The sequence below is a fragment of the Mastigoproctus giganteus genome, chromosome 6 (assembly GCF_048544385.1).
Source record: "Mastigoproctus giganteus isolate SK-2022 chromosome 6, ASM4854438v1, whole genome shotgun sequence".
Taxonomy (NCBI): Eukaryota; Metazoa; Arthropoda; class Arachnida; order Uropygi; family Thelyphonidae; genus Mastigoproctus; species Mastigoproctus giganteus.
Genome location: NC_143580.1, coordinates 5,531,867 through 5,555,698, shown reverse-complemented (window position 1 = coordinate 5,555,698; position 23,832 = coordinate 5,531,867).

The following is a 23,832-nucleotide window of genomic DNA, read 5'->3' as shown; positions in this document are numbered from 1 at the left end:
TTCCTAAGAGGAATTGTTAAAATATGAAGTTCTTTTCCTTGAGAAACTCATTAATTTGTCTTCTTTCAAAACTTCATTTGGATCGTTATCTGGATTTGACTTGGTTTTCCAGTTTCACAGTTTTTTTTTTTTTTTTAAAGCAATCACGTATGCTTTCAGGGTGTGCAGAAGGTGTCCGATTCTTCATTCCATAAAGAGCGAGGACCTTCCAATGCTGGAATTATAGAAGTTAATGGTTGGCATTAAATCTGTACAGAACTAAAACTCTTTGAAATATAGTTTGCAAGAGAATAAAAACTATTATGACTCTGAGATTGCGAAGATTTTAAAAAGACGGAGTTCCCATCATAAAATTGGAGAATTTATGATGGTCTTCTCAAAATTTTTGTTCTAACTATAAAGGGTTCAGAATGAATGGTTAGAAACTGTAATGACTTCCTTGCCCTTTGAGCAAACCATACTTGATTTTCCAACTTATATTCTGGTTGGACATTCTTTGGATATTATTAACATTCAAAAGAGTTTCATACAAGTATTTCCGAAGAAGAAATTTATCTTCAAAGGAACATTTGTTGTCTTTCTGAAGACTAAGGATTTCTGTGTTACTTATCGCCAATAACATGGACCTGGGTTCGAAATTCATGACGAAGGGAAAAAAAATCGAGTCACCCCCCCCTCCCCCAAGTGGGAAGTGACAGCCGTGTCAGATAGTGACGCCATCTGGTGGCACTCCCAAAACCCCCAGCCCCTCCCACCCCACTGAATGCAAAAGAGAAAGCTAAAACAGGTCCACCTCCATAGCTGGATGAAGGTGAGAAGAAGAAATATTGAACATATTGCCTGGAGTGGGGCTCAGGATAAAACGATAGTTATTTAAATCCCCACATGTATTGCTCTGTAAATTGCTTGTGTTCTCTGGTGGATTTGCCTGTTTTGCTGGGCGAAAACCCCCAAGTTTCCAGGGGGAACTGGGGTTTTTCGCTCTGGAAAACTTCCCACTTGGGGGAGGCCTTGCCAATCTAGCCTGAGACCGACTAACTCGGTCACGGAGCGAAAAAAAAGCCCATAAAAATTCATCGACGAGTTCGAACCAAGGGCCTTTTCCACTTGGAGTTGGGAGGACGGTGGGGCTCAGGATAAAGTCAGTCATATTCACGCATTAGGCAAAGTGGGCAGTTCAAAAAGTCTGAAACAGTCTCCTGTGGACAACAGTCGAGCGAGTGGCACTGTCTGCCAAATAGCTGCCACAACTGAAGGGCAAGACCACACAGCCCAGCCATCTGGATGTGCTTCCTGCAAAAATGGGTACCTCTCATTTATGCAAGTCGGGGTACCTAAGACGCCAGAAAATTTGTGTAATGTATGAATACGTCACCCTTCTGGGTTAGTCGACTGTGCGCGTGCGTACTCTGCCTATAAATGTGCCACTACCAAAGCTTTTTCGCTGAGTTAGCTGAATAAATGGATTTATTTTAATTATTATAATCATCATGCTTTTAATTAAATACAACCTAAGAAAAGGGAAGTGAACTATTTTTCCTTGGGGCATTTTTAACTTTACTTAATCTTCGAACCATACGGATTCAGAAGTGAGTACCCTAAAAAAACTTAATAATGTAATTAAATATTTGATATAGAATTTTCCTTTCTTGGTGGATCCCTTCTGCCTGTTAAAGTTATGCGAAGGGCCCAGTATGGTTAGACAGCATTATATTGAATTGTAGCGTGGCGCCATCTATTTTTGCTTTAATAAACGCAAACAGATTTTCCAAAAGTATTTGTTTTTAATGAATGGTGGTAACTTTTCAGTATTTCTTGTTAGCGTAAACTGCTAAATGAAAAATTTAAGAAGAATAATATTGATGGAAAAAGAACAGATGTGTTCATCGACAGTTATTTGAATTTCTTTGGGAAATATAGCTCTTCATTCATTTTTCAATTACTCGGCAGAAAAGGACAGTTGTTGTTGTTGTAGGGTTTTAGGAGCATCAGCAACTAAGGCCATGTTGCTCCGCGTATATTGTCTGCAAACTGCGTGTGTTCCAAGGTCTATTTTCTGTTTGCTGGACGCAAAACTCCAGTTTCCGGGAGAAAAAATTAAGCTAACCTCGCCTAAGACCGGCTAACTCAGCCAAATGTGAAAAGGTCCATAAAAATTCCTCACGTCAGCGACGGGACTCGAACTCAGGTGTTTTCCTGGTTTGCCTGGGTGCGAAGGGTATGAAAAGACCTGAGTACCAAATATACTTGAGGCTACATGGGGAGTAGCTACAAACCGGCACAAAATTCAAGTATGGAATATAAAAATATTCAAGAGTGATTCAAATCAAAATGAATTTTCACTAATAACACGTTATGTCCTCTACTTGTAATCCGTAGCCATGAAGACACTACTTCTTCACCGTCCATCATCTGCTGTCCACTAGATGATATCTGTAAGAATTATAGAATAAAAAGAAAAACTGCCATAAAATGAATGCATTCTGTTTCAGATAAAACTGAATGCAAGAGATTAAGACTAGAAGCAAGAGATTAAAATAACCAACCAGATAAATAAATTGATCAGATGAGTGCGTCCTTTTACCAAAGTTTGATCACGAACTGGAAGCTGAATCCAAAGACTGCTTAATATTTTTAAAGTGACGACAGGTTATAATTTTGACAGGACCAATTCCACAACCTAACCTAAATAAGAAAATCTGTCAGATGCTAAGGATGACAGAGGGTAAGGTCCTAGGGGTGGACAATGACCACAACTTCTTGATGTTTTCCTTATAAGTTTTTTGGTGTATCAAAAACAACTTACACCATATATGGCCACATAATTGTCTGTAAATTATGATTCTGTAGTCGATTTGCTGGTTGCAATAAAGAAAAACAAATAAACAAAAGTTCATAGAACCACACATCCTGCCCACTTCCTGTTCTGAGGTGATATCCTCGTCCCATCCCATCTTTTAATGCTCTTGATATTATTCCAACTAGGATTTCGCGCAGACACTCTCCTTCATCTCTGTAAGCTAACCATCAGACCTTCTCAACTAAGACTCCTCACACCTCCACTTTCATAATGAATTGCTTATGTTCTCTGGTTGGTTTGCCTGTTTTGCAGGACGAAAATCCCGAGTTTCCTGTTCGGTTGAGCAAACCTAACTGAATTATGAAATTAAAAAAGTTATAAAGTTCCTCGCATCATTGACAGGATTCGAAACCAGACCTTTTCTAACCGTTGCAGTGAGGATGGTGATTATAACCGGTTTATCATCATCAAGAGATTCGAGGAGAGGGATGAAACTGCCATCTTTTTGAATCATCATACTACAAGTTTAATTATCTGTTGATGCCAATCGCAAATGAGTGTTTTGGCCAGCGAATGCATAACGTCATGGTCAGGCCGTATCTTGAATATTGCATGCAGGTTTGAAGACACCATTTTCAGGAAAATTACGCATCTGTTGGAAAATAAGAGATTCGTTACCTACTAAAAGATGTATTATTTGGAACAGAGACTTCAGCTTTCTTGGCTGATGTATTGACCTGATCGAGGAATTTAAAGTCTCGATCAAGTCCCAACAGATACTTAGATACAAGGTTCAATTAAGGTAAATACCGATGGAATTTTATAATTATTATCATTGACTTTTTCTCCTTATGGGATGTTTTCAGTCCAGTGAAGGGTACTGGTACCAAGTGCATGGGGTGGTTGTTTGTGTCCGGTTACTGTTACTGTACCGGTTACTATTACTGAGGAACTCCCTTACTGTCCTGCAAGTGCTCAGGATCGCGGCTTTCTGGAGTCCCATATAAGTGTCCTCTGACAGGACTATTGGTACTAGGTTCTTGTGGAGGCTCTTTGGCACTATGCCTGTGGTTGACACAGTTATCGAGATGGTCATTACTTGTTCCATATACCACATTTCTTTGGCTCCTGTCTTACCTCTGTGTACCTCCTGGTTTTTTTTCTCAGTTTTCTGGAGGTCGCTGGTGTTTGGCACCTCTATGTCGATCAGGTAGCTAGCAATTTCCTTCTTTTCGATGAGCGTTTAGTCCGGTCTATTGAACCTAGTGAGGTATAATGACCATCTTCCCCACACCAGGTGGAAAAGACCTGTTAGAATTGCGTCAATGATGAGAGGAAGTTTTGTGAGTATTTTTGACAACGTGGCCGCATCTAAGGAGAAAGTAGTATGTTTTATTCTTTCGGAAATTCAGATATCTTTCCCAATCGACTAAAAAAGACATGCAATTTATAGACACATTATATACGGCACAATATAGTCTATGGTGCTGTTGCATCTAAAAGGATACAATCAAAATGAACAACCAAACCAGGGAAAAGTCTTGAAACCACTGTACTATCCCGGAGGATGCTATAATTTATATAGAAATAAAAAATTAATCAGATTAAGTGCACAATCGCAGAAAAAGCTTTACCGAAGTCAAGGCTAAAAAATATAAAACCTGCTCTGGAAGGATTACTCCCGGAGAGGCGTAATTTATTTAGGTTAAGTCAGTCCATGCGTTTTTAGAATCTACAGATCACCGTTGGCTAAAGGTCTTTCGGTTATCTGATAAATTTGGATATATTGGAGACAGGTCGAGCACAAAAATCCCACAGATTCTGAGATGATGGACTCTGGATATTAATAATTACCTTTGACCCACTCGGATCCTCAGCCTAGTTGGAAAAAAGGCCATTAAAAATTCCTACCGTCATTGAAGAGATTCAAACTCAAGTTTTTTCCAATGGTGTGGGAAGTACGATGATTATGCTAACTGTGCTACCGATGAGGGCTTTTTATTCTCTACTTTTTAAATTTCATGATCTGAGAATATGTAGACATGATTGGAAGGCGGGCCTTCCAATCATGTCATACAGGCCTTCTACACACACATATATATATATATAATGTCATTATTTAATACTTTCGTTTAGTTACTTCAAACTTTCTTATTAAAAAAATTAGTCTTTTTCTTATGACATAACTTCCCCCCTGAGTTGCAACATCAATTCGCCAGTTAGGAGGAACATAAATCACTTATATATGAGAAAGGTTGGGAGGACTCCAGAAAATTGGTTTCAGTGAACTGCTCTAGCAACAGAAGAATTACAGATTTCAATTAGTCTTAAAAATTTCGATTACCGCAGTGGGAAAAGCTACCAGTTCAATTCGATATCCATCTAATGATTTCTTTTGCACCCAACAGATACGAAGTGAATCATCATGTGGAAATGCCAGGTGCGGGTTGTTCTCTTAGCCATAGCTATACACTCATGTTGCTCCAGTCCGAGGTATTTTCTTTATTCCGATGACGTTCAAAGGTCAAGAAAATCTCGTACAAAGTCAACTGGACAAGGTTTTTGTGCAATTGTTTCAACTGTTCCAACTGGACTCGGTACAGAAATGACAAACCGTGTGATTGGGATGGAGATGTCCCGTATGTATGCTGTCCTCTTCATTTATCCTCGAAAATTTCGAATAAATTCAATGGTAAGTGTGCTTTTACTATAACAAACTAGCTTTGTAAATTTTAAATTATTTTTGAATCTCTAATGTTATCAGCTCATCTATTGAGACATCTGTTAGATTTAGCATAAACCTAAAATCGATGTCACCTCGCAATGGATATTAATTCATCTTAGGGGAATTACCATTAGCATTAGTTGAAGCATCTGATGCTCAGCCAAAAAAATAATAATAATAAATAAATAAATAAATAAATAAAATAAAATAAATCGCTACCCATTTCACCCATCCGGTCACTCCAATTTTTATCTAGTTCAGCCATAAATTTTATCCACAACAACAGATGGAAGTTTTTTCCAGCAATCAACTACCCGCTGGCTAGAGGCAAACTTTCGCACATCTATTCTACAACTGTCTTTCCTCAAATCATACTTAACTAAGTTAGTTAAGTATGATTTGGCTACGTACAGAAATTATGCAATTGCACTAACTTCTGTGTATGATTTACCCTTAACAAAGCCATGTTGTGTGTCCTTCAGAATATCATATCTATCTAAATGTCCCTGGATTGCACTCTTACTCTAAGATTTTTTCTATCACTGAAGCCAGATTAACCAGTCTGTAGTTATCAATTCGCTCTTAGAACCGCTTTTATGTATTGCCAATACAGTAGCACTTTTCCAATCTAAATAAATCTTCCCTGAGTCCAAAGATGCCCTCATAATTAACTTCAATTGTTCAATACACTCAATTGCGCTCTTCTTCAAAACTGCAGGGTATATGCCATCAACTTCGGGAGCCTTGCTTGTCTTTATGCTCAAAGGTTTTTCTAATAACAATCATCTGCAATTACGGCACCTCTAATTTCATATGGCTCAGCCTCACTCACACAGCCTCTCCTTAGCACGATCGTTCAACTGCAACATCAGCTGGGTTGTTTAAGACTTTCCCACATCCAGTGCACAAGGGTCCAATCTGATTAGCTTTTTTTTCCCCTTGTATTGACATACGTGAAAAGTTTCTTGTCCCCATTCTTTCCTCTCTTAGCCAAAGCTTTCTCATACACAGTCTTGGCCTCCCTCCCTGACCTTATTTGTGGCACTATTACAGACCAACTGGTGCCTGTTGTAAGTACTTTTCATCGCTCTGTAACTGTCCCATTATAGCTTTTTCTCCTCTATTTGACAAACCAGCTCAGCAGTCATCCAAGACTTCCTGCGGTCTTGTTCTGAGAGCACCGACTTTCTGTCGCATTACTTCCTTTTAGACCTGCATTCTCCTTTCTTCCACTCATCCTGTACTTTTTGAGATAGTTACTATTTATCTCAATCCAAGTAACTTCTCATCATCACAGATTTCAATAAATCCACAAAAGCCTTGTTAGTGTGTGAGAGACCAACCCACAAATTCCAGTCAATATCTCGGAAATTAAAATCCCCCATTTTTGATTTACTGGCCCACTCTATTTCCCTGTACAGTTTCTTATTATACTCATCAGAGTCATTAGGCCTATAGCACACTCCTACTCTCAATTTTGATCTCCCAATGCTTATATCACACCAAACTGACTCGACACTGCCCTGTCCATCGATGTCGACTGGCTTCACTTCCTTGGTTTTTATGTGTTTCTTAACTAATAGCATAACCCCTCCTCCCTACCTATCCTGTCTATCCTATCTGTACTCCCCAAATTTCAGTTCTGCATTCCTTATCAGTGTGACATCTCGTCTCTGATGTCCCAACAATATCTGCCTTTGATGTTTTGAGCAATACCTCAAATTCATCAAATTTATTTACCAAACTCCTAGCATTGGTGTACACGCAGGTATACATGCACCTGTTTCTATTCTTAGCTACCCTAACACAACCCATGTGTTTACTTGTACCGCAATGGCTCCCAGCAGTCTCTGAAATACCATGCATCTTGTTTTCCAGGCTTCTGCTCATTCCAATAGAAGCAGTGCAAGAATCTCTTTCACCTCTGCCAGTGGCTACTGTTAATCTATTAGTCCTTGTATCCCCCCCAAGCTAGCAGTTTTCCGACCCACCTAACACTGCCTCGATAGCATCAGCAAACATTCTTGCACCCTTTCTATTTAAGTGTATCCCGTCCCTGTAGAAGCAATCTCTCCTGTTAACAAGTACAGACCAGGCTGAAAAAAATTCTACCCCTTGAGCCTTGCACAATCTTTCCAGGGCCGAATTGATCGACATGGCTCTCATCATATACTCCCTCCTATCGTGTCTGGGCAGAATTGCAGACACTTTCAAATTCAACCCTAATTCACGGATTTTTTTCAACAGTGACCTGTACTTGTTAAGTAATTCTGCCAGTCTCCTACTCTTGATATCATTAGTGCCAACGTGTACAACTATATCACCTTTTGTGTCCTTAAAAGATTATATACACTCTACAACGTCATCAACCTTTGCCCCTGGCAGACATACCCTGGTCCTGTTCCATCTATCCTTTTTACAAAGCATGTTCCCCGTTTCCCTCACAATAGAGTCACCAACAACTACTAGTTCCTTTGGGACCAGCGCATTCTGCCTTGGGGGTTGCGCTGTGTTGCGTGATGACGAAGTGTAAGCCCTGGCGTTGATGTGGGCAGCTAAGAGCTTGATGGGCCCGTCACTTTAGATCCTTCGAGGGCATCCACCCTGTCCTTCAAGCTCTCATAATAGGCCCATAACAACGCTGAGTTGTCGCCTGATTTCCTCACACTCCTTGCATCGCGCATACACACAATGACATTCCCCTTGGCAATATGATGTCCCGTACCCAAATGCTCCACAAACATCATGCAAGCAGTGCATTTTAAAAGGCTGTGATTCAGAGGGAAACTTTCCCCCACCTCAGTTCTCCCCTGAGCCACAGCACTGCCATTAGCTTGAGCCTTTTGCTTTGCTGCTCTGGTCTGAGTCTTGATTTCGATTTACTTTCAATAAAATTTCAATTTCAGTACAAAATTATAACCCTAAACTTGTATCCCAACACAGTTATAACGCTATATATATTTTTCAGTATCGAGTATTATCTACGAGTTCTGTTTATATAACTTCCGTATTAATTAATTATGTTTCGCTTGTAATCTAAGTCGTTATATGTATTTAGTTAAAAGTACAATTTAATTGACAACGAAGTTTAACAAAATGAGTAGATTTTGCTGATTAATTGACAATATTATATTATATACTATACTATACTATACTATGCTAAAGCTACTAGTTCGGGGTATAATGTTGTATTGCATAACAATGGCGGCAAGTTACGAACGGTAAATCTACGGACACTTAAGTTTTAATTAACTTCCAAATCTCGCTGTCTCAATTTAGAATAAACTAACGATCCTGACTAGGTCTATAAGCTACTTATAGAAAATAATCCTTTAAGTTGCTGGTTTTAGGCAACGCTAGGTCGATCAGGTTGGTAGCCATTTCCTTCTTGTCAGTGAGGATTAAGTCTGGTTTGTTGGCACTAGCGAGTAGCATAGCACAGTCGGTATAATGACCATCTTTCCCACACTGGATGGAAAAGAACTGAGTTCGAATTCCTTCAATAATGTGAGGAATTTTTCTGGTCATTCTTCACAGCATGGCTGAGTCTCAGGCGAGAGTAGCACGGTTTTATTCTTTCGTAAATTCGGCTTGATTGCCCACAAACAGGCAATCGAACAAAGAACACAAGCAATTTATATATAAATAAAAAACAATCTTTGTAAGGTCATCCGAGGGAACAAATTCATTCGCCCGTGTGTATTATATTCGTAAATTGCGCGTGGCGTGTTCTCTTTTCGAATTGCCTGATTTGACAGACAAGAAAAACTGGATTACGTGAGAAAAAACTGCTGTACATCCTAAGACGGGCAATACTCAACCAAGGAGTGAAAAACTCCCATAAACGTCTCTCCTGTCATTGACCGAACGTTGTAGTTGGCATGATAGCAATCTCAGAAAAAGCTTTACCAAAGTCAAAGCTAAAAGATGAAATCCTACTGTAGAAAGATTCCTGCCCGAGAAACTTGCTTTATTTAGCACATAAAGGTTGAGCGCTGTGGTATTGAAAAGTCGTGCCTTTTTGTTCTTTGCTTTCTCCAAACTAGTTTATCAGTTTTTCCTTACAGTTTTCTCAAGGTTTTCCTGCCAATTGTGTCCTTGAACTTCATATTTCCAGCTGTGGCTTCTTTTGTTTTTTTTTTTATCTTCTTCCAGATAAAAACTTTATTAACAAGTTTAAGAACGTTATCTAATTCATTTTGAGCTGGGTTCACCACTCTGATAAGTGCCTCCATCGTGTAGCAGCGAGATTGCAGAACCACCTGTTCTGGGGGTGTTAAGGGGAGTGATGTAGTGACAAAGGAACTGGATGCAAAAAAAAAATAACTTCGATATCATTAACGCGGATTTCAGGAAACCTTTTGTTACATATAAACACTGCTTTTACACATCGGACAATTTTGTCATGAAGGGAAAGTTGGTGCTGTGGATAAAGAGCAGACAGAGAGTGGTTATCAACGAACACTGTTATTCATCGACTAATGTTATTGGTGGAACTCCCAACATTCAGTAACATTCCTGGGTATCACAGTTGGTAAAATCACCGTCCTCCACAGACCGGGTGGAAAAGATTTGACTTCGAATCCCTTCAATGATGCAAGGAATTTTTACGGGACTTTCAGTCGAACTCAAGTAAGGGAAACATGGGTTTACTCTCAAAAAATCGGGATTTTCGTCTAAAAAAACATCAAATCGACCACAGAACACATGAAGTTTGGGGACACGTTATACACGTCTCAAAATAGCCTAAACTGGTGATTCCCCTGACACCTTACAACATCCAAGGTTTAGTGCTGAGTCCATTGTTGTTTTCTATATTTATTAATGATATTGATGAAGGTATATCAGGTTTAATGTCTAAGTTTGCAGATGATACAAAGGTTGGCAGGGTTGTTAACGACAGTAAAGACAGTATGCTACTGCAACTGGATTTAGATAAGTTGGGAAAATGGGCTGAGAAGTGGCAACTGAAGTTTAACATTGACAAAATCAAGGTATTACAATGGCCGACAAAAAAAAAACTGCATCACTTGTGAATTTTGCAATAATGTGTTTTGCGCTGCATTGTGGGTTGCAGAAATGTTCGAAATGCATTTGTTAGATGGGATATATATCTCTATGAATGAAATCCAATAAGACTCCACCTGATATACCTAATTGCCATAAATATCGTCCCAAAAGGTAAAATGCGTAATTGATGGAAATATGAGAAATCATGCAACTGGCAATCATGACAACCAAACATACATTTTATTGCATTTAAGTGTACAAACTGAAATCACAAGTTAACGTAATAGTATTATGTACTGCAAGTCAGCAAAATAAGTCCTCAATATTTTGTTCTTCCTCCTCGAGCTGCAATTACGGACTTGCAACGATCTGGCATAGAGTTAATCAACTTCTGGATATACAGTTGCCCAATTTCGTTGCCCAGTTTCACGCCCTTACAGTGCAACTGAATCTTATTTGTTCGCTTCTTCTGAGCAATAACAGACGACATTATGTACCAGCGATTTTAAAATCTGGACTATTGCCGGACCAGTCCAAAACTGTAATGCCTGCATTTCTGAGGTATGTCTACACCCTAAGGAAGAAAAACGAGGGAAAACATTGGTGTAAGTGTTTTAAGCCTTGTGAGACAAGAAGACAAACTCATCGTTAAATCTAAATAGCATAAAAGTTACCAATTTTGCTGTGTGGTAAGATGCTGAGTCCTGTTGAAAAATGCAGTTTGGGACGTCTGTGTGGTGATCTCCAATAACGGGTTTCGGGCACACCTCCAAGATAGCAGTGTAGGTTTCTGCATTTCCGCATATTCAGTTAGAGTAGAGGTAAAGACTGAAGGAGGGGGGACAGATAGAAATATGGGAATGATAGGGAAGGCAACCCCAGAAAGGTTAGTGGGGACTGGCCCCACCAGGAGAAAAAGGAGGTGGCAGGGAGGGGGAGGAGAGGTTCACTTTAAACCCCTCCTTCTCCGTACCAGGAGAGGGGGGTTTAAAGTGAACCGAGTTAGGATACCCGGTTCAGAATGCCAGTTGGCCAAGAAAAGCAGTTTACATCTAGTGGCACGCCAGTGGCGTTGTCAGTCTTCATTTAGGAGATTATCTTATTCGTCACATCCGTGAGAGTCAAGTCCAGTAGTATACGAACCTTTTGTCTTTCGTGGATTTTCTTAATTTGTGGGTTGTCTCTATTCAAAGGTTTTGGAACATTCCGGTGGTGGTGGTTCCTGGGCAAGTTGTTCTTCACTTGGTAGTTATCTTTGGCGGGTGACATCTTTGGAGAAGGTATGGTAGTTCACACCAATGATGGTAATGCTAGTCAAGTTTTGCTGTCTTGTTCCAGTACCATCAGGGTCCCTGGGTTCATTTAGTAGAGGGTTATCACGTTGCTGCGATTAGTTGTCTTCTCCTCAAGAAAAGCTGCTGTGCGTTGTTGGTGAGAGCTTGCTACTGTTCTTTAGTATCCAGTAGGTGGTTTTCTTTGCCTTTTGGTATATAAGTCAGCTTTATGATAAGTTGAGAGCGGAAGTAATCGTAGAGGGGGGGCACTCGTGCAAGAGGTGATCCCAGTCCTTATTTCCTCCACAGGAGCACGTTGGGTCCTCTTCTAGGTCAAAGGTTGTTAGTTTTGCCTTTATTGCACCATGGTCAGTAAGCAAATACGTGGCGTACAGGCCAGGAGAAAACCATGTTGGGGATTTTGGATAGACGCTGCTAATATCTGGGATGAATCTCCTGGCGATTTCCCCCTTGGCTGAAATTGTCCAGCGGTCCTGCCACACCTGCTGCATGTGTGCTTGAAGTCTCCTCTATTTTTTGGTTGTTGATAAGATTCGGCTCGAATCCCAAGCAGCTCTGAGACACGCCCTTAGAGAGAGAGATGATACAACATTCCAGTTCTCACTACTGCCAGGTCGAGGGGGAGGGCCCCACCAGGACCTGGAGGGCGTGACTACTCACAGTGCAGCAGGCACGAGAGATGGGGAGCAGTAAGCATGTATTAAGAGCATTAAATGCAACGTGAGATCGAACAAGTAAAGGTTTATTTTCTGCAGTAAGTTGAAGTTCTTGTCTATAGTCCAAATAGTAGTGACAATCAAATAAGATATAATCCACGTTCTCTTCAACCCCACACAGACAAAGTGAAGTAAGAGACAGTCCTAGTTTAAACAGTTTACTATTAATGCTGCCATGGCCCGACAGCAGGAATGTGCCATGCAATCCTGAAGAAAACCATAAAAATTCTTTCTTATTGAACTCTCTAACTGAAGGTAAAAATTCTCTCGTTATACTATCAAGATCTGAGATATTACAATCGCTTTGCCACTTTTCAATGTGGCAAAGAGATTTGGAGCTTCTGATAAGGGAGGAAACGATCTTTAAGATGCAGCCTCTCAAAGAGAGAGCAATAAGCTTGGAGTAGAGGGGAGAGCTGGTTGGAGGGTCTGCCAACACACGGTATCCCAAATGTTGGGCGCTGAGAATCTCCCAGCGATCATTTTGATGGTGCAGATTAGTCTTCTTTCATGGATTAAGGATAAATTTAACTGAAAATCTAGTTAAATTTAGTGCTTTGGCCATCGGTGTTGTATGCTGCTGTGGTAGGACCCGACACTTCCAGGTCGTCCACTTCAGGAGTCAGTGTTCTGCGACGTTTAATGGTGGTGTTTGCAGCCGAGCCCCACAACTCTACTCCATACAGTATGCCTTCGAAAATCATCGTCCTCATGCATTTTTTTTATCAGATTTCTGTTCTGAATATGTAGCAAGTGCTGTTTATCAATCCACCGTTTCCTATTGAATTTGGCACGGACCTCTTCTATATGAAGATGGAATTTTAGTTTTCGTTCAAAGATCATACCCACATCTCTTTGGTTTTCGACGCGGGGGTGGGGTCAAAACTCCTTCAATCACCGGCTGAATTATTGTTGGTGTGGGTTTCATTAAGACCACGATGGCGGATTTTTCAGGGTTAACTTGCAAGTTAAATCTCATGAGGTACTGCTGTATTTCTGATAAGGTCTTGTTGATGGCTGCTATAGTCTATTGCTTCGTCGGTTGTTTCTATTTTTGTTAAGAGCCTCAAGTCATCGGCATGTGATGATATATCTGTTCTGTTGTGTATTAACGGGTTACGTGAGAAAAAACCTCAGTCACTCCTAAGATAAACAGAACTCGGTCAAGGAGTGGAAAACTCCCATAAAACTTCCTCGTGTAATTAACCGGACGCAAGAGTTTATATATATCAAAGCTTTTCGTAATCAGTTCCAATCTGAGAAAAATCTTTATCGAAGTCAAGACTAAACGGTGAAAACCGCTCTGAAAGGATTCCTTTCTGAGAGATTTACTTTATTTCGCACAAAGGTTGCACGGCGTGGTCTTGACAAGTCGTGGTTTTGTGCTGTACATTTACACCTAACTAGTTTATCAGTTTTTACTTACAGTTTCCTCAAGGTTTTCCTGCCGATTGTGTCCTTCAACTTGTCGTTTCCAACTGCGGCTTTATCTTCTTCCAAGCACAAACTTCATTAACAAGTTTAATAACGTTACCTTTTTTATTTTTGAGTCGTGTTCAGCACTGTGATGAGTACGTCAATCGAGAAGTAGCGAGATCAAGGGGGATTATTTCAGAACGACGTGAAAGACAGATCCCAGAATGGTCAATAAATCATGTAGAGATCGTTTCCGTTTCCTCTCCCAGCACTTTCCTTGAAGGATTCTTGTTTCTGTTGCGAAATATCAAAGTTCCGATTCTTATCAGTGCCTTCTGGACATTTAGATTACTTAAACCAAGGTTACTCCCAACAAAATAGACTGATGTACCCATTTAAAAATTGTGTAATAGCGAATGATGAACTTTTCTAATAATAGAAGTGGCATTAATGCTCTCATTCGACGAATTTCGAATTTACCACAACATGCTGTGGTATTGTTCTTATTTTGAACAAATGGCATTGACAAAGAGTTAATTTAACGACTACCTAAAAGCTGACACACTGTTATGGAACCCACTAAAGCCACTCTTAAAACTTAAAAGTACATTTGTATGTTTTTAGCATTGAGGAAATCTGATATATAGGAAACACTTGCAATCTCCCAGTAAGATTAATAGGGACCTACAGAAGCAGAGATCCTAATATATGTGAGCCATTCTATAATGGTTAAACTCCAAAACCAAATACTGTAGCAAACATAGTTTTCAGCACTCTCATAAGTCATAAACATTAACGGAATCAATCATATACACGGAGGAATTGTTTAAGAAATGGAATTTCAGATGTTTATCAACTGTAAAAGGGATTTGAATGACTGTGGCAACTGAGCGGAAAGTGGAAGGGGAATTGTTGAAGTTAAATGTAAGAAAGGCACCTGGTATGGATGAGATCTGTCCAATTATATTCGTAAGGTGGTAAGCGTTTCATAATTATGGTTCTGGGTAAGCAAACCCAGAACCATAATTATGAAATCATCTTTAGATACACGGGAGCTTGCCCCCGGACTGAAGATGTGCAAATGTGTCCCAATTCAAAAGGGGAAATGATCATTTACAGATCTGTTATTAACGTCTGTTCCAGGTAAAATAATCGAGTCACTGGATATGACCATCCAAAAAGAAATATATTATACTGCGGTAACGGCATGGATCTGTTAAGAGGAGTGATGAAGTGACAAAAGAACTGGATGCAAAAAAATAACTTCAATTTTTACACGGATTTCAGGAAAGCTTTTGATACTGTTGCTTATAAAAGACCGCTTTACACACATTGGACAATTTTGGCATTATGGGAAAGTTAGTGCTATGAATAAAGACAGACAGAGAGTGGTTATCAATGGACAGCTCTTCGTTGACTAATGTTATTGGGGGTACTCCCAGCGTTCAGTGGCCATCCACAGTTCGTAGAATCACCGTCCTCCGCACACCGGATGGATAAAGACTTGACTTCGAATAGCCTAAATGACGCAAGGAATTTTTAAGGGCCTTTTAGTTGAACTCAGGGAAGGGTAATATGGTTTTCCTCTCGTAAAATCGCGATTTTTGTCTAGAAAACAGCAACTCGACCACAGAATACATGCAATTTGCAAACATGTTATATACGGCTCAAAACAGACTAAATTGCTGATTCGCCTGACACCCTACAACATCCAGGGTTCAGTGCTGAGTCCATTGTTGTTTTATATATTTATTAATTACATTTATAAAGGTATACCAGGTTTAATGGATACGTTTGCAGATGATACAAAGGTTGGCAGGTTGGTTAATGACAATAATGATGGTATGCTACTGCAACAAGATCTAGAAAAATTAGGCAGATGGGCTGAGAAGTGGCAACTGGAGTTTAACATTGACAAATGCAAAATACTGCATAGGGATAGAAGTAACCCCAAAGAAACGTACCAACTGTGTGGTACTACGCTCAGGGTAGTGCAGAATGAAACAAACCTGTGGTAATTGTGTAGTCAAATATGAGATTCTCTAAGCATTGTAGACAGGCTGTCAGGAGAGCTCATTGGATTTTGTCAATAATCGACAGGAATTTTGCTAGCAGGGATAAGGAGATGGTTATCCAATTGTATTAAACAATGGTCTGGTCACATTTGAGCACTGCATACACGTTTGAAGGCTTCATTTTAGGAAGGATGTAGAACTACTGGAACGGGCGCCGATTGTTATTGGGTTTTACGAGTATCGGCGACTAAGGCCATGTTGCTCTGTATATATTGTCTGTATATCGTGTATTCTGAGTTGGATTTTCTGTTTGCTGGACAAGAAATCCGAGATTCTGGGTTTTGTAAAATTATCCCCCTCATCAACATTATTTGAGCTCAGGTCTTTCCCACCCAGTGTGGAGAGGACGGCGATCGTACGAACTGTGCAGATGACCCATCCACGAGAGCACAGGTGCAGAGAAGGAGAAACGAGATTGGTGAAGAGAACCAAAGAATCGGTTTGAGTTCTGCGAATTTCAGCGTCTAGAGACTGGACACCTGCGAGGAGATCGTGAGGCGTTTAAAACTTGGAATAAATTGAAGAAACTCAATGCTGATGGGATTTTTCCTATTGGCCAGATTAGGCACATGACAGGGAATATGTGCCAAAGTTTGACTTCAGCCAGCGGGTGGTCCATTGTGAGAAAAATCTTCCATCAGTTGTGAAAGTAGGTAGTTCGAATAACTTCTAGAAAAACTGTTAGAGGGAATGAACAGGTGTTGCGAATTTTTCTTTTTCAGCTTCACTCAGCAATACTTTTCATAGATGCGGTTTTACAGTGCACTTTTTTATATTCTTAAGTTCTGCTTGTGCAATTACAGATGACCCACTCCTTTTCTTACGTCCAACGTTCTGATCATTTAAAATTACCCGCCCATATTGAAATCTTACCAATTGAAATTCAATCTCCAATCACCTTTACTACTTATTACAGCTCGGAAAGCAAACTTTGGTCCTTGAGGTTGTCACATTCATGCTCTCAGATATGCCAAACAAGCTGTACTTGCTACCTGGGAGTCTTAAATGTTGCTGGAACTGATATTTGGGTGATATTCAAGTCAAGTGGGCCAAATTTCGGCGAAGTCCGGACGGTCTTTGACAGCTAAATCCTCTGCTTGTACCTTCACGATGGTGGGACTGTTACTAAACATGGTAGACCCCATGTTTAGTCTCCAGAGCTACGTTCCGGTCAACCGTTCCCTATCTCTTCCATCATGAAGTATGACTGATGAATTTAGAGGTTATTATGAACCTCATGGTGAGATCCAATCTTCCTTACATATCGAGGGTACAGCTCTAAAACGTTATTCACAGGCCGGCCTCTAGTTAGTACACCGGACAGAACCTATTGATAACTCTTTAGGAGGCTTCCGGATCGGATAGTGTATAATCTTGCTACCTCTACTCTGGCAGATAGTAAATGGAGGGACTCCGAGTTGTGTGTATGCAGGGGGTATTGTCGAGACCAGTTTATGTCAAGGATCTGGGTATATTCTTACCACATGTACGCCATATCCAAAAATTTCATTACTTCATACAGCATGTCCCCCCCCACCCACCCACCCACTTTTTCTTTCTATTGAATACACAATGAATTGTCAAACTAATACAGCAAGCTTATATGCGAAAAGATCTAAACCTCCCAAGCACTTCCTAAATCATTTCACAAATATACGTGGTCTCAATTCTAATCTCAACGATGTCCATTTCCACTTACAGTCGGCCAAACCCAAGTAATTTTTCTGACAGAATCTCAGTTATCGGTTGATTCAACTACTGCTCATGTCAGTTGCCCAAACTGTTCGCTGTATGATTCCTTTCGCCTCAAACGTGGTAATTATGCATATGTCCATTCAGATATTCCCTGTCAGAGACTTGATAATTTGGAATATTCTCTTTTCGATCTTCTCTGGGTTAAAATCTCTCTACCTCATTGTGTCAACTGGGTTAAAATCTCTCTACCTCATTGTGTGACAAGACTTCAGTTATAGCTCGAACAGAGCATGGTTTTGTTAAGGGAAAGTCTTGTTGATCAATTTGATTGGATACTATGACACAGTCACAAAAGAACTGGATGCAAGGAATAACTTTGATATTATATATTTCGATCTTAGAAAGGCTTTTGATACTGTTGCACATGGAAGACTGCTGCACAAATTGGAGCAGTGGCATTGAACAAATTGCTGCTATGCATAAAGGGGTGGTTGAGGGGGAGAAGACAGAGTGGTAATCAACGGACACTGCTCATCGTGGACTGTTATTAGTGGAGTCCCTCAGGGTTCAGTGTTGGGTTCATTGTTTTCTGTATTTATAAATGATATTGATGATGGTATATGAAGTTTAATGTCCAAGTTTTCAGACGATACCAAGGTTGGAAGGGTTGTTAAGGCCACTACTGACACTATGCTGCTGCAACAGGATCTGGAAAGGTTGAGCAGATGGGCTGAGAGGTGGCAAATGAAGTTTAACATTGACAAATGTAAAGTACTACATATGGGAAACAGCAACCCCAGAGCAACGTATCAACTCTGTGGTACTACATTGACAGTGGTAGAGAATGAAAAGGAGCTGGGGGTAATTGTGCAGGCAGATGTGCCGTTCAGCAGTGCAGACGGGCTGCAAGAGTAGCTCATGGTGTCTTATCAATGATATACAGGAATTTTTCTAGCAGGGATAAGGTGATTATTCCCTTGTATAAGGCAATGGTCAGGCCACACCTTGAGTACTGTATACAGGTCTGGAGGCCTCATTTCAAGAAGGATGTAGAACAAGTACAGAGAAGGGCAACAAGGTTAGTGAATGGAACAAAGGGTTGCTCTTACGAAGAAAGGCTTTAAGTTTTGCATTTACAGTGTCTGGGGACTAGGCACCGGCGAGATGATCTAATAGAGGTGCCTTGAATGGTTTGAGCATGCTCAGTGCCGATGGGATTCTTCCTCTTGCTCAAAATAACCACCTGAGAGGGCATAAATTCAAATTGAGGAAAGACAGATGTAGGATAGATGTGCAAAAATTTGCCTTTAGCCAGCAGGTAGTTGGTTGGTGGAACGGACTTCCATCCCTTGTTGTGGAAGTTGATAGCTTAAATAAATTTAAGGCTCAGCTGGACAGGTATTTCGAACGAACGGAGGGGTGAAGTGTTTTTTTTTTGGCTAATGCTGCATAAAATAAATAAATTTTCTGTTTATACTCCGGGACGACCAAACGGTCAGAGGAGTTTACAAGATACACAGAATACAAGAAACAGCACCGTATTCAGCAGTCACGGGCTTGAACCCCGGTCACTCAAAGCACGTGTACTTATGCACCCGCGCGCCTGACAACTAGGTGGTCAGGCGCGCGGGTGCATAAGCTTGCTTTCTTGCATCATATGCCTCTATTAATGTTGTTCCTAATAGAACTAATCCGTAAGCTCTCGAGCCACTTGCGGTCCCAAAACCTATGCACCTGATCGATGATAGTAGCTTCGTCCGGGGAGATTTGATGTTGTTTCTCCCAATAATGCGCCGCTACGGCTGATTTCGCATAAGCTGCTCTCCTAATCGCCTTCGTGCAATCCCCCAGACGATCCTTTAAACGCCGTTTTGTTTCTCCCACATAACATTCCCCACAATCCGGACATTTAAAGCTATAAAATCTATAGAAAAAATGAAACCATGATATCTTTTGATGTGACATCTCTCTGCATGTATTCCAATTAAACATGGGGTACGTTGTGCACACATGGCCTTACAAAAAGATGTCACCTTAAGTTTGTAGTAGGACCCAACTAAACGTAGAGGATATTTGTAAAGGTATAGAATTAAGTCTGTCAACCACCACTGTTTTGTGACACTTATGTATAAGCAGGTTCATGGGGCAGCAATGGGCTCCCCATTAGTGCGATTATTGCTAATTTGGCGATGGAGGAGCTCGAGGCTAGAATATTTAGTGATATGGTTCTTCTCCCTATGCGTCCGTGGAAAAGATGTGTAGATGATACGTTCTCACTTATTGGAAAAGGGAGTAAAGATGAGGTTTTGAATTTTCTTAATGGCTTCTCCCCATTTATACATTTTACCTCGGAGGTGGAAGGAGGAGGGGTTTTACCGTTCTTGGATGTGTTGGTCTACAGAGAAGGCCCGTGTTTAAAGACTAGGGTTTACATAAAACCTATGTGTAAAGGTCAGTATTCACACTATAATTCAGCTCAGGCCAACCATCACAAGAACAGTGTGATTAGAGCACTAATAGATAGGGCTAAATCACATTGTAACACCTCCGAGGATAAGGAAAAAAAGAAAAGAAAGAGTTTGAGCACATCACGGCGGATCTCCTGTTGGGAGCAACATTAATAGAGATAGGGGTATGCGGATTCATCCCCTCTTTGAAACAGTGATTCTTGGAGGGGATGAACGATTTCACCTGACGCGCTCCCTAGCCACTTCCGGTACGCATGAGAACAATGCACGTGTTATTGTATCACGTGGCATGTGCCGTGAACCTGCAGTTATTTAAGATTGCACTGCAAAAAATAAAGCGTACTGTTGAGAAAGAAGGCAGAGCCTTCGAAAGCTTCAGATTTTAGCACTTTTAATTCTGTATATTTCATTGTAAATTAGCAATACCAGTTATTAAACTAATTTAGTTTTATTAGTTCAACGCAAGGTTGGTGTAAACTACTAAAAATTTATATTATGAATATGCCCAACCCCAGAGGCCTATTTCAAGAATTATGCTTCATCTTCTCCAAGGAAGATGGTTACTGAATGCTGACCCAGTTAATCAGATGGTTAAGCATTCACAATAAGTGAATCCCTGGTCAGCATTCTTTTATCTCATTTTGAGCACGTGCACCCACTTATGAGGTGATTCAGTGTTCATAATTGTATATCACCAATTGGTCCTTTGCAGCAGATTATTTTCAAACTCTAAATAATGTTTCAGAACGGATGAAAATCTCATTTCTAGACAAAACATTTCCATGATCTTCCAGTGTTTTAATTAGGCATTAATATACAAAGCATAAAGAACACTGCTCTTGGCATAATCCAAATAAGATGTATCACTTGCTATATAATAATATTCTTTATTCATAGGAATGTACAAGGAGCACGATTCCCACTAAAGGCAACCTAACAATTAACTGGAGACTTTACATTAAATACATAGAAAACTACATAGGTACATAGCAAATACCTGGTTTTCACCAACATAAAGCTAACATAATCAGATTTGAATTAAAGTTAATTACATTTTGAGCTGGTTCTTCCAAAATAGTGATTATACAGATAATAACATGAAAGAACAGATTGAGACAGTTTGCAAATCTTTCACTGGGAGTTATGACTAGTTCCACTGACAATTGCAGGAATGTTGATGGCACATAAATATGGATTTTCACTTTTCTCTTCTGTAGGCAAATCTTTGTAGCACAAATCAAAATCAATGTTGGCGGAGCTCAGCACACTGGTGATGCTGTTGGGAAAGTACCACTTGAAGGTCAAGAGCTTCTGCAGGTTAGAACAGCGCATTGGAAAGTTTCTAAGGGCTCTGCCCGGGATTTTCCAGCCCACATTTTCCCAGATGTTGAAGTTGAGAACAGCAGAGCACAGACCAAGAGTCATTGTGAGCTTCCTCACATATGCCTAGTGCTGGTCTGGGATGTATCTGAGATTCATGCAGAGTTGATTTTGACGTCATATAGGATAGGTGGCCCAACTTTTGGCCCACTTTAAGATCCCAAAGTATCTTCAGATTGGACACAGGAGCAGCAGACCAAGCTTCAACACCATAACTGATGATAGAACTGAAGTAGTAGAGAAGAAGCCGTTTCCTTGTTGTGCACACTACAGAGATAGTTTCATACCCAAAAAGGCCCATAATGCTCTAATGGTTGCTGGGGATGTTCCTTATACATTAGGTTTTTGTCCATTACCACCCCTAAGAATTTTATGGAATGAGCAGCAATGAGAACATGCCCCACAATGGAGGGCTGCTGAATTGAGGTCTGCTTGTGTTCTGGGTGAGATGATATATTTGGATTTTTCAGGGTTTAGTTTAAGCCCAAAATGGGCAGCATATTCACAGAAAGGAAGACAGATATTTGTTCAGGATAAGACTTTGATAATTCTTTTGCCTGGTCTGGTGAGGTGTTAGCAGAACGTGAGAGGTAATATCATCGGCATAGGCCATAACTGAGGGTATTTTATATTCATTAGCAGAATAATTATAAAATAGCAGTGCCGACAATGTATATCCCAAGTTGGATCAGACTTCCACCTGGTTTGTGATGCAGCGATTCCCTTGCTGGAAGGTAAGGAACCTGTTGGTTAGTAAATTCCTGAGGAGCTTAGAGACATTAGCTGTGAAACCTCAGTTCTCCAGAAGGTGCATATGAGGCTTAACTTGCACTGACTGTTTTCAGATCTAGGAAGACAGCATAAGAACATAGCCTTGCTCCCAGGCCTAAAGGATTTTCAAATTCAGAGCTTGTATGTTATTGGTGATCTCTGGGAGAGTGCATAATGTGCATGCATGCTGAAGAGTCTGAGAAAGGATCTGGTTGGCAACCATTTTGAACATGCTCTTCTCTAGGCATTTCAGAAAAGGAGAGGAGATTGAAATAGGCCTATAGTCAGCAGTTGAGGTCAGATTTTGCACTTTTAGAACTGGGACAACTCTGTAATTTAGCCACGCAGCTCTGATGACACTATTATACAACTTCATCAGCTCATTGGATGAAGTAGGAGGTATGTCAAGGCAAAACATGGGAATAGTCACTTCTCGTTTTCTTATTGGATAGGGTGTTGTTGGCCTTGATTAGCTCCTCTCTGCAAAGCTTCTTCACATACCAGGATAGCTGGCCACAGGTTACCTTCTTTGTGGAGTTGACTGCCTGCTTCTTGGATTTCTGGAAGGTGCTTCTGGCTATTGTATAAGCTGATTATGATCTTTCTGAAGATCACCTCTTGAATTGAGCATGCAGCCACTGCTTTTCCTTAAACTGGTGCTTCAGGATGCTGGACCACCATGGCTTCAAGTGTGGGCAGATGATGCAAACTCTTGACATGGCCACGCTAGCAATTAAAGACAACCATCTCTGAAGCCAAAAGGTAGCTTCCTCTATATTGATTTCACCAAGTTTGCCACAGGTAGAGCCTAATGATGTCCATCGACATCTCAATTCAAGTATTTTGGATCATAGACAGACTTCCTGATCTTTTGAATTGGGTTGGATTTGTTTGGCTGGTTGTAGCATTCTTTTGACACAAGGATAAAAGAAACTTCAATTGGCCTGTGGTCAGAGGGAAATGCTGAATTGGAACTGATTGCTGCTTCAACACTGATAACTGGAAAGATTCTCTATAACATGGCTTCTCCACGAGGGGGAGGAGGAAGTAGATGCAACGGATGTTGAAATTCGAGAGGTCTGAAGTAACCGTTCAAGGAGCTTCAATGCAGCTGGCAGAGGCAAGTTGAAGTCCATAAGAATTATCACCCTGGTTGCATTTGATAGAAGTCAGGAGCAAATCAGAAAAACTAGTAATGCATTAATCTGCAACAGGAGGGAGGTTAAGTAAACTGCACATACTAGCAACTGGAATCCACTGACTAGATAGTAGCAAAGAACAGCCTCAAAGACACTACCAGGTATGCCTAAGATTTGATAAGAGGGAGCTGTTGCCTTTGGTAGATTAAGACACTGCCTCCTTTCCTAATTGCCAGAATTGACTGCATCCGAGGTTGGTGGTTAAAGTCTATATGTTCATGTTGTGAAGCCAGATTTCGATATGTGTCCACTGGTTTAATATGAGAGAAACAAAAAGATAGG